General features: G+C 35.1%; 1 long non-coding RNA gene across 1 annotated transcript; it reads right to left on the bottom strand.

The window, feature by feature from the left end:
- Positions 1 to 9673: 9673 nt before the first annotated feature.
- Positions 9674 to 11125, bottom strand: LOC149654311 (uncharacterized). Its single transcript, XR_016370432.1, has 3 exons — positions 10934 to 11125; positions 10393 to 10589; positions 9674 to 9844 (listed from the first exon to the last, which is right to left on the bottom strand). It is a non-coding gene; the product is annotated as an uncharacterized LOC149654311 (long non-coding RNA).
- Between the last annotated feature and the right edge of the window lie 1256 nt (positions 11126 to 12381).

Genomic DNA, 12381 nt, shown 5'->3' with positions numbered 1-12381 from the left:
ATTTCTCGTAATTCAGAGATATAGTGAATTTCTCTGAATGTTTAGATGCAATGACCTAATTTTGGTGGTATGGACAGAAGGCGTATTTATAGAGGGGCCACTCTGTCATCGTAATCAAAGTACACTTAAAAGGTCTGTCCTTGATAGTGTTAAAATGATTAAGCGTAATCAGTAATCAAGGAATGTAGCAGAGTAATTAACTCCTTGATAATGATACAGAAATTGTACTGGTCGAGTATATCAATTAAAGGGACTGTAAACCAGGCATAAATGGGGGATAAAAGTTATTTGAAATATAATTCACAGGCACCACCACGTGACGCCAGGATACAAAGACTCCACATTGAGTGGGACTGAACATCTAGTCCTTGTTTTTCGCGAGATTTCAGAGCCAATTCCCCAAAGTGCTTTATTTATCGAAAGTTGCTTTGAACCACGCCTCTCCTCGGTCACGTGCCCCTGACGTATTTCAAATAACTTTTACGCAGCCACCAAAGTTTTCTTTACAGCCCCTTAAAGTGGGTTTGACCCGCAATCATCCACGAGCTACTAACCATTTTTTTGCGAAGCAAAAGTGCAATAACGTGTATTGATGGTATAGTAAATGGTCTAAAGGTGGGCGTATTGTCTGTCATTCTATTTTAAAGTACGTTATTGTCACAGCGTTTCGGTAAAGAGTGCCAAGTCAGTCACGCGTGACGTAAGAAGCGTGCTCTAGCCTCTGGAGTAGGTCTTAACGTAAACACGGAAAAGGAAAAAGAGATGCCATTCTCGTATATTGATTCCATTCGAAAAAAAGAAAGATTGAAGCTAAAATCAAGTGTTCACGACATTGTTTAACAACTAATCTAATGGTTTAAATTTCACCAGGCTTACTTGAAGTAATGGTTAGGTACGTTAGTCAACAATGGCAAACATGAAAGAACGAACCGATTATTTTGAGTATCGGTGTTTAACTAAATCGTCCGGTAATCTTCTTGAAGTAATGGTTAGGTAGGGTTCTCAACAAGTGCGAGAGATTAGTTTGAGTACCGGTGCTTAATTGTATCATCTGGTAATCTTATGCGAAATTGATTTAGGTTATTAAGGTCCGAGCTCTGATGATATAAAGTTATTTAATCTAATTTCTTCCCTTTGTTGATGCCAGACAGGTTTTTAAATTAATTTTCTAAATTTTAACATGCATATCTTATAGGGAGTTCAATAACCATTACTTTAAGGAATCCTGGAGACAGTATACGATATTGGATAGTTTACTTATAATAATAAAACTAATGGTATGCGTACGGTAGACGTTGCATGTGTCCTTGAAAGGCTACATCCTAGTGTAGTGTAACGTAGTATGATGAAAAATAATTCATAGAATAATGCTTTACAAGTCGCAATGTGTGTAATATATAGTGGTGGGCACATTGTCATTATCGGGATAATATGAAGAAAGTACAAGACGGATGTAGTCAGAAGTAATCATCATTGTCGAACAAAAATATTTAAACAAGACGGGATCAAAACCATATCACCTCCTTCTCTCTCTCGCTGTTTCTTTCATACCTTCTTGTGTTCATAAGATAATCTCCTTCTGGAGGGAAATTACCAGCTCGCTGCCTTGCGTTCTTAAGCTACCGGGTTATATCATTGTACCAGGGATAGATTTAATTTTAAAAGCAGGAATGGAGAACAGAGTAATCTGGGCGCTCGTCAAAGAACCGGACCCCCTTCCACGGGGACGAAGGTGAATGAAAGAAGAGGCGGGTCTTAGCGACAGAGTTCGGACTGAAGTAAATACTAACCGTTCTCCATTCCTACTTCTAAAATTAAATCTATCCCTGATTGTACATTTTTCTCTAATCTGAATTATCAATTGCTTATCTTGAAAAGCGAACAGAAAAACACTAGATCGGTACGTACAGACGCACGCGCAAGTAGGACAATTCAAATACTTCCCGATTTTTCTTAGAAAAGGGATAATGCGAGGTCATATCTACGGGAGTTTGTTTTCTATTGAGACGGGGGCAGACTTGGACGGCGATAGAAAAACGGTAATCAGGGGGTTCGCGTTCGGTCTATTGCACGAATAATAGAAAAGGACTCCTATACAGTTGTACTACAATTTACAAACGACCATATACTGCATCATGCATTACATCTTTCTACTATGGAATTACCAGTGCTCCTTGTACAGGTAATGATTATGGAAGTATACACCTATCTATATGTTAAAGCATCGAAATTATTCGCCTGAATAATTTAAAGAATTTAGATGGCGTCAAAATGAGAAAGAGATATGAATTCAATTAGATTAATACCGTTATCAACTTACCATTAGGAAATGTATGCTTCCCTGCGTTGTCCGGCCTCTTATGAAGGACTGGGATGTGCACGGTGAGTTGTTATTTTTCTTGACAATGGGAGAACTAGCTTGGGAATGTCTCAAAAATTCCCTAATTATAACTATAGAATTAAATGAAGAACACGATTTTAAAACCACTTCGGGTTAACTGATTTTATTGTAAAACACATGATTTAAGGCAAATTAAATTGTATCTCTAATTTGAGGATAGCTTAAAACTTTTTCACCATTAAAAATATCTAAGTTAACAAGCATAGATATAAGCCTTTTAAATTTAATTGTTTTTTTCTTGTATTATTTTTAATATTTAATCGAATTATAATTATAGTTTTTCAGAGAATTTTTTCAGATTAAAAATAAAAGAAAATGACAAATTTTATACATGGGAACCGGAAAGATTTTCCTGTCTAAGTGTAGACACTAAATACTAAATAGTCTTTAAAATATCTGCATAATGTTGTTTTATTTACAAAATACTATCTTAAGGTGAAAAATTGTTTTCTTCATTACGACAAATATCAACGATAACACAATTAATTTAACGAATTTCTTTAGTTAGTTTAGTTGCGTTAGCACTCTATCATTTAAACAGAGCGAGGGGGTAGACGCTTTGGATTTCTGTGTACATCTGAGTTGGAAAGAGTTCAGCTTTGACAGTGCATTGAGTTCAAAGCCTTCGGAACTCACAGTTCAACTTTGACATTACATTGAGTTCAAGACATATTGTACACCTGAGTTCTCAAGTGTCTACCCCCTCGAAACAGACGTACGTTTATCTAGTGACGGCGCTACCCTGTCCAATGAAAGAAGAGTTAGATCTGACACTAAAGTGAACTTCGCATAGAAATACGCGTTATTTCATATCTATCCTTTGTTTGGACGTAGTAGAGTTAAATGTTCCCATGATTCTACATAGAACTTAGAGAGATCGGGCCGGGTTTAGTTGTTTTTTGGGGGAAATTCTGGAGAGGCGTCTATGTCACGATTTTACTCGGGCAACAGTAAGCCAACCGGATCCAGAAATTCCTTGGCGATCTCTCTTGAGAGAAGCTTTATTCGTTCGAGTCGTATCCATACCCGCAATCAATGTTCATAGACAATTTAGTCTCTCGCCCTCTTGCGTGTACTTTTTAACAAAATTATTCCGATATACCCAAGAGTCTTTAAAACATCAAACCCTAATGTCACGTCCAGGCTTCTGAACGCCAAAGGACCCGTTCGCACTTCTCTTTCATTATACCCTCTGCCTCAGATTATTCCCCCCCCCTTGTCCGAATGTATACCATAATATACATATATGTATACATGTAGGCAACCGAGTGAAGAGAATTTTGATCGGTTCGTAATAAGAGGGGGCATGTTGAGATCATTTTGTGTTTTTTTTTTCTTTACTCGCCAATTCGAACCAGGATGCGAAAAATAACCTTTCTTGCACCCGGCAGCTACTGAACTCATGGTTCCTCGAAGAAATGGTGAAGAAACACCTGAGATTTAAAAGGAGGAGGTAGCATAGGGTGGGTAAAAGTTATTAAAATAAGTCAGGGGCACGTGGTACAGAGAAACTAGCATTGCAATCTCACGAATGCAATGAAGGACTGGGTGTCCAGTTTTACTCCATAAAGAGTCATTGGATCTTGGTGTCACGTGGCGCCTGTGACGTATTCTGAAATAATTTTTACACAGTTCACTCTCTGCTGTATTCATTGGAGTACCTTTAAGATTGAGGATTTGAATTAAACCATAGAACATAGGTCATAAAACACTTTAAGTTGATTTGAATAAAATTGGTAAGATGAGTTAAACAAGGAGATTATTGAAGCTCTTGTCATTCTTTAGCTTTACCATTTTTGTTGTCTTTGCTCTTGTTGATACCATTACATACTTTCTCATTTCGTTACACCAATGTATCCAATACTTTCCTTAACCATTTCTTTAAGGAACTTTGTATTCCACATTTTTTTAAAAACTCTGGAACAGTACGTTTGGCCATTTACTGGGCGGAGAGAATACAAGGTGATCTGATCCTTGGTTGAAAGGCAAAAATAGGAGGGCTTTAAAAGCATGGGAAAATATTTCTAGGATCTCACGGAGTCCCAGCTTCTAAAGCCAAGCTTAAATTAATGCACCCTTATCCCGTTTAAAGATTATCTAAAATTTACCTAAAGGTGTATAGAATGGTAGGTTATGGGCTGGCATTATTATGACGTCTTCGGAGAAGCGTACCCAATCAGAGAGAAGCACTCCCTTCCCTCCTAACCGCAACCTAAATATTCCGCTTACCATTAATCACGGACCAAAATGGGTTCTGGAATCTGGAAGCTATCTGATGAATGCAGAGTAGTGTGTAACCTTATGATATTCTCCCACAGATTGCCTAAAACAGCTAAGGCGAGATAGACGTAATTACTCTATAACTTTAAGAGAGATGCAAGATTTATTTGAGTAAGTTGTTTGTGCGGCCATTATCCATATAGGTGGAATACATGTATATATTTTTAGATGCTCTATATGACTCCGATACGTCAACAACAACAACAAAAATAGAACACTTGTTAGTCATCAGCTACCAGTTTCCATTTTCTTGTATTCGTGACAAAAAGCTCCGGGTACAAAAAAAAATCCGGAATTAAATTTTTTAAACGTTTTCTCAATTTAAGAACAGGTGAAATTTTTGGTCAACAGGTGTCAGCGTACTGTATGACCATTTATATTTATACCTACAGCCTGGTAGATGCTTTTTTTATAGAACGTCATGACGGATATAGTAAAATCAAAGGACTCCCTTAATGTTTAAAGATAAAAATTACCTTTTTAGGCTTAGCTAGCTACTCCATAGAAAAAGCGATTTAGTCCCATTTCCCCCAAAATAGTTCTCCCAAACGCTACTTATCCCAATCCCTAGTTTACCCAAAATTATTTCTCCCAATGATTTTTAACCCAAATATTTATTTCTCCCAAAATTAAAACAAGTATCGTATACATTTTACTATTCTAAATTAAAACCATATTTTATTGCCTCCAAAAACTCTTCGGGTGTTTTAGCGCCGGTGTCCAAATTGTTCTCTTAGAATTTTCCGTTTGTTCTCAAGATCGCGGAACCTTTAGGAGGTGATCTAACAGGGTGAAGACGGCTCAAGGAGTCTATTTCAATTTCTTGATGGACCTCTTCTCTTTTCATAAACTGTATGAGTTCATAGATGTTGGGATGAGGGACCGTCAACGCTTTGTTCCACTTGTTATGTGTGCCTTCACAATCATTGTTCGTTCTTGCATCCGCGTTGTCACCATGGCACCACATGAATTCTGCAGGGCTGAAAGATAAACCACGGATTGCGGCGATTGTTTGTATGGTCCGAAACATACGATCATAAGTTTCGCGAGATTTATCTGGTAGCAATACAAATAGCTGAGGTAATATTTTTTTAACGAGACAGTGCAATGTAAAGAGTTGATAAAATAGTGCTGGTGAAGCTTTGAATGTTCCATCCATGCAAATGCGTTGAGTAGAACAGATTCTCCCAACCATCCGATCAGTTCCGAAAATGAGTATCTTATCTTCGTCGCCTTCGTTGAATAACAGAAAATTATGCTCAGATATAGTCCTTGTCACTCGGAGAGGTAAAAAAGTAGGCTTAACTTGATTTTCAAATAAGCGCGTGACAGTAATCACGTGACGGTATACTTAAAGGTATCGCCAGGGCTGGATATAACCTTAAGCTCTTTTCAAGAGTAGATTATAGAGTTCTAGTGAAGAATGTAGATTTTTCTTGTCCAATTTAACATAATTAATTTTTATCAATCTTAATTTTTGGATTCAATTATTCTCTTATTTGCTCGTTTATTGTTTAATTTGTTACCTTATTGTTCTATTTATTTGTTAATTGTTTTATTGTGGTTTATGTTGTTCTATGCGGTTTTATTGTGTTTTTATGCTGTTTTATTGTGTTTTTATGCTGTTTTATGCTGTTTAATGTGTGTTTATGCTGTTTTATTGTGTTTTTATGCTGTTTTATTCTGTTTTAAGCTGTTTAATTTGTGTTTATGCTGCTTTATTGTGTTTTTATGCTGCTTTATTGTGTTTTTATGCTGTTCTATTCTGTTTTAAGCTGTTTTATTGTGTTTCTGTGCTGTTTAAAGTGTTTTTATGCTGTTTAATGTGTGTCTATGATGTTTTATTGTGTTTTATACTGTTTATTGTGTTTTTATGCCGTTTTACTGTGGTTTATGTTGTTCTATGCTGTTTTATTGTGTTTTATGCTGTTTTATTGTGTTTTATGCTGTTCTATGCTGTTTTATCGTGTTTTATTGCAGTTTCTGTGTGTTTTATTGTAGTTTAAGTGCGTTTTATTGTAGTTTCAGTGCGTTTTATTGTAATTTTTGTGTGTTTTATTGTGGTTTCTGCGTGTTTTATTGTAGTTTCTGCGTGTTTTATTGCAGCTTCTGTGCGTTTTATTGTAGTTTCTGTGCGTTTTATTGTAGTTTCTGTGCGTTTTATTGTAGTTTTTGTGCGTTTTATTGCAGTTTCTGTGTGTTTTATTGTAGTTTCTGTGCGTTTTATTGTAGTTTTTGTGCGTTTTATTGTAGTTTTTGTGTGTTTTATTGTAGTTTTTGTGTGTTTTATTGTAGTTTCTGTGCGTTTTATTGTAGTTTTTGTGTGTTTTATTGTAGTTTTTGTGTGTTTTATTGTAGTTTTTGTGTTTATTGTAGTTTCTGTGCTAACTAAAGCATTCCAAGTATTAATACTAGTGTTTATGTCGATAATGAGTTAAAAATGAACTTTTCTAATTTCAAAGAAAAATACAAGCATCTGCCGCATTATGAGCCTATTCACGTCATCTTCCCGGTACCAAGCAGAGGGGACGGGATCGACGCCATTCAGTGATAAAAGAGGGCTTCTCATATCACACGCCGCGAGCAAGTTTCAACGAAGTTTACTTTTCGTTTTTATATCTATATACTTTTGTTTATACTTCATAAATGTACCATAGAATAAATAAATTGTTCGTCCATTTAATGAATCTCATTTTTTATTCCTTTTCTGTCAATTAAGTTACAGCAGGCATATATAGGATTTTAAAATGAATTAATTAGATTAAAAAGGATTATAGGTTCCCGGTAATCACTTTAGCACTGTTAAAGGCAGCGCGTCGAGGGTCTATTCACTAATGAAAATTTTCTTTTATTGGTGATTTTTATTCACGCCTTTAAAAGGGATAGGGATTCATTGGTGATTTAAAATGGATGGCGATTAATTGTTGCGTCTGGATTACGAGTAATCATCGAGGGGCTACTCACTAAAAACTCGTTAGCGATTTTAAACGGGATTGGGATTGTGGGTAACTTAGGGGCTACGGGTTGTTATTATTTTACTAGTTATGAACCGATTATTAAGCATTCACACATTTTCCGCTAGGGGAGCTGCAAACGTAGTTACGTATTTACTGACATCTAAAACATGATAAAATTCTGCTAGACATTCGTGTAAGCAATTGATAGTTCATAAATTGCCGCTAGGGGCGCTGTGTACGTAGTTACGTATTTACTGACATCTAAAACATGATAAAATTCTTTTAGACATTCGTGTAAGCAATAGATAATTCATAAATTGCCACTAGGGGCGCTGTGTACGTAGTTACGTATTTACTGACATTTAAAACATGATAAAATTCTGCCAGACATTCGTGTAAGCAATAGATAGTTCATAAATTGCCGCTAGGGGCGCTGTGTACGTAGTTACGTATTTACTGACATCTAAAACATGATAAAATTCTGCCAGACATTCGTGTAAGCAATAGATAGTTCATAAATTGCCGCTAGGGGCGCTGTATACGTAGTTACGTATTTACTGACATCTAAAACATGAATAAATTTTGCCGCTAGGGGCGCTGTATACGGAGTTACGTATTTACTGACATCTAATACATGAAGAAATTTGCCGCTAGGGGCGCTGTCTATAATATTATATAGGCCTAAAGGTGTGTTCTCTAATTTGAATTGGCGCCCACGTCACACTTCGAAGCGCCCCCAACGACGGAATTTACTATAAAACTCGGACGCCGCTTGTCCAGGTTTCTTTTCTCTCTGCGCCGGCGGCCAGTCAACATCGTTCTTCGATCAGCTCCTCGTAATCCAGACTTTCGAAGGCAGTATTGGATGGAAAGCCACGTTTTACGCCGATGGTGGGACGTGACTCTAAGCTCTCCGTCATTGAATGTCCATTAGAACGTTGAAATCAACGCGAAAGGTTAAGCCTAATACGGTATGTGTGAAAGTCTTTCAATAATCCAAAGCCATCCAGCTAGCAATTTATTATTTTATTTAATCCTAGAGTTTAAATTATTTAGGTAGTGTTAATTGTTAGTTAATTATGCTTATTTATTGAAAATTAAATACAATATGAAGAAATTTCCAGACACGAGGTCAGTTAGAAAGGCTTAATTTAGAACATCTTAAATCAAGTGATCGGGCTCATATTAGGGGGAATTAAATTCCTTATCTATTTTAAATAATAAACCTCGACTGTTTGCAAATTAGGTCTCATTTAACGGCGCGAAACTATATTACCTAAAATGAGTAACGTATGGTTTAACGGGGCCAGATTAGGTTGCACTAGGCTAGGCTAAACCTTTTATAAAAATTTATCCGGGCACTAATCTCTAAGTTTTTACTTTATGCCGTCGTTTTAATTTAAATTAATGAGGGTATTTTAGAATTATTACGCGTAAATTATAGATTTGAGATTCTAAAATTTCATTCGAGGCAGTATTTAATTATTTTAGATAATGAACTACGGTCTATTTAATAAATTAATGGTTTAAATTAATTAGGGTTAACTGTTAATAAGTTATCATTAATTATGGAGATTAATTCAATTTAATAATTTTAAAATGAGCCACGAACGCGAAGTTAAGGCTTGAGATTTTTAATTTATATTTACGTAGTTTTTTTCCTTAAATTATTTTAATCTATGGTATTGTTTCCGTGAGTTATTATTTTTTTGGGACCTTGAGTAGCCGTTTAATTCTGATTTGGAAATTGCTTAATATTTAGTGCAATTCTTACATTATATTTATGGAAATATTTTACTTGGTTTTTTTCTTAAATTATTATTTTGCTAGGATCTAAAGTAGCCCTTGAATTCTGATTTGGCTTAATATTTAGTGTGATTTTTAAATTTTGTTTTTGGGAATATTTTACCAAGTTTTTCTTCAATAATTTACGGAAACAAATCCATAGATTAAAGTTATTTTTTTGTTAGGCCCCTCTAATTCTTATTAATACTTGTTATTAATATATTTTCATTTTTAGACACGATGACGTTCTTGGATATTCTGTTGCTGGTCATTCGGAGAAGTTTCCTACCAGATGATTTCAACCTTTGTTAGAGACGCTCATTCCAGATGACCTCTTCCTTGGATTTGCGATACAAGATGTTTTCAACCTGTGGTGGCCTTGCAATCATTTTCTACAAAGATGCGATGAACATAACCGAATCTAGAAAATTCAAATTTTTATTAGAATTATTTTTGCAACTACTTAATTTCTTTTTACACGTTCAAACTTTAATTTACGGGACACTTTATATTATTTTTTGTTGAATATTTTTGTAAACACCTTATTTTTTTACTTTTTGTTCAATAAATTATGCCTTAAACCACTTTTTTTGTTTTCTTAAAAATTATTTGATTAAGAGGGAAGGTTTGAATTTTTTAGCTCTAAACAGATAGCCTATTTTTTCAGGACCCTTTTTTAGGCTTCTTTTAGCTTATATATCAAAAAATAGAACGATCAAATTGTTCTGGAAAAAAATTAGCCTAAAAAAGGGTCCAAAAATACTACCCCAAGTCCAGACCCTAAAAAATTCAAGCCATCCCCATATCGAAACTTTTTTAAGAAAACAAAGAACGTGAGGCAAGAAAAAACTTTTTTATTGAGAAAAAAAAGAATTGAGGTATTTACAAAAATTTTGTACAAAAAAATATTTAAAGCGTTGCATAAATTAAAATTTGACCGCGTAAAATTAAATGGGGTAGGCTAGTTACCGATTAAATTTAAGAATAAAATTAAGTTCATTGGCGGAAAAACTTCACGGTCCAATCAGTTTGAAGGCCTCATGTTTCGTAAATCCAAGAAAGATGTCATCTGGATTGAGGGTCCGTAACATCGGATGAACTTCCAAGTCTACTTGAAAACGTCTCTGAATGACCAGCAACAGCTTATCCAAGAAAATCATTCGCGTCTAAAAATTAAAATAAATTAATTACAAATATTAAGGCAATGTCTAATTTTAAAATAAGTGCTACTTTAAGCCTAACAAAATAATAATTTACCGAAATAATCCCATATATTTAAATAATTAGCGAAATACAGGCGATATATTGCTAAGAAATTTTTTTTAATATTCTAAGTTAAATCTCTTAAGCCTCTATCAATTGTCTTAACCTCGTGGTCGTGGTTTATTTAATTTTAATTCAAAATTATTATTTAATAGACTGAATTTACGTAAATAATAATAATTAACTGCCTGTTTCATTTAAAACTACTTAATTTATTAAAACAATAAGCTATTTAAAAAAGGCTTACATTTGCTGCGCATTAACAAGTTTGTTCATTCCAACATGACTTCGCTGAATCGATTCCAAAAGAACATTCAATGGCGGAAAAGAGCTCTAGATTCTGGATTTATTCCTTGACGGCGAAAAGAAAAATGGCTGATCATCGGCGAAAGGCCTGATTTCAAAGAGCTGAGCAGGAAACGGTCTTGACTCCACGATGCCAATCGAAGAAAGAAATTTCGGCCGGTTACTCCAGAATAAAGTTCTCTCCCGCAAGATTTACGTCCTCAAGACGTTAAAAGTAGACGACACTAATTGGTGTAAATTCAACCAAGGAGTGATACCGTTTTTCCGTTTCTTTGTCCTTTCCATGGAGTAATTTCCTTGGAGCGAAATTACTCCATGAAAAGGACAATGGAAGGTATGGAGCAGTATTGTTGGAGACACCAAATTTTAGGGAAACGTTCATTTTCGCTCCAATGAAATTACTCCATGGAACAGGACAATGGAAGGTATGGAGCATTATTGTAGGAGACACCAAATTTTAGGGAAACGTTCATTTTCGCTCCATAAAAATGACTCCATGGAAAAGGACAATGGAAGGTATGGAGCATTATTGTAGGAGACACCAAATTTTATGGAATTTTAAAGAAAGTTTCCTACTCGCTCCAAGAAAATTACTCCATGGAATAGGCCAACGGAAAAACGGTATTACTCCAATTAGTGTCGTCTGCTTTTAACGTCTTGAGGACGTAAATCTTGCGGGAGAGAACTTTGTTCTGGAGTAACCGGCCGAAATTTCTTTCTTCGATTGGCATCGGGAAGTCAAGACCGTTTCCTGCGCAGCTCTTTGAAATCAGGCCTTTCGCCGACGATCAGCCATTTTTCTTTTCGCCGTCAAGGAATAAATCCAGAATCTAGAGCTCTTTTCCGCCATTGAATGTTCTTTTGGAATCGATTCAGAGAAGTCATGTTGGAATGAACAAACTAGTTAATGCGCAGCAAATGTAAGCCTTTTTTAAATAGCTTATTGTTTTTAATAAATTAAGTAGTTTTAAATGAAACAGGCAGTTAATTATTATTATTTACGTAAATTCAGTCTATTAAAAAATAATTTTGAATTAAAATTAAATAAACCACGACCACGAGGTTAAGACAATTGATCAAGGCTTAAGAGATTTAACTTAGATTATTAAAAAAAATTCTTAGCAATATATCGCCTGTATTTCGCTAATTATTTAAATATATGGGATTATTTCGGTAAATTATTATTTTGTTAGGCACTTATATTAGTAGCACTTATTTTAAAATTAGGCATTGCCTTAATATTTGTAATTAATTTATTTTAATTTTTAGACGCGAATGATTTTCTTGGATAAGCTGTTGCTGGTCATTCAGAGACGTTTTCAAGTAGACTTGGAAGTTCATCCGATGTTACGGACCCTCAATCCAGATGACATCTTTCTTGGATTTACG

The sequence above is a fragment of the Phalangium opilio genome, unplaced genomic scaffold (assembly GCF_054372755.1).
Source record: "Phalangium opilio isolate 3A_F unplaced genomic scaffold, DU_Popi_V2 ptg000079l_1, whole genome shotgun sequence".
Lineage (NCBI taxonomy): Eukaryota > Metazoa > Arthropoda > Arachnida > Opiliones > Phalangiidae > Phalangium > Phalangium opilio.
The sequence above is the reverse complement of the archived record's forward strand: the minus strand, read 5'-3'. Positions and strand labels throughout refer to the sequence as shown.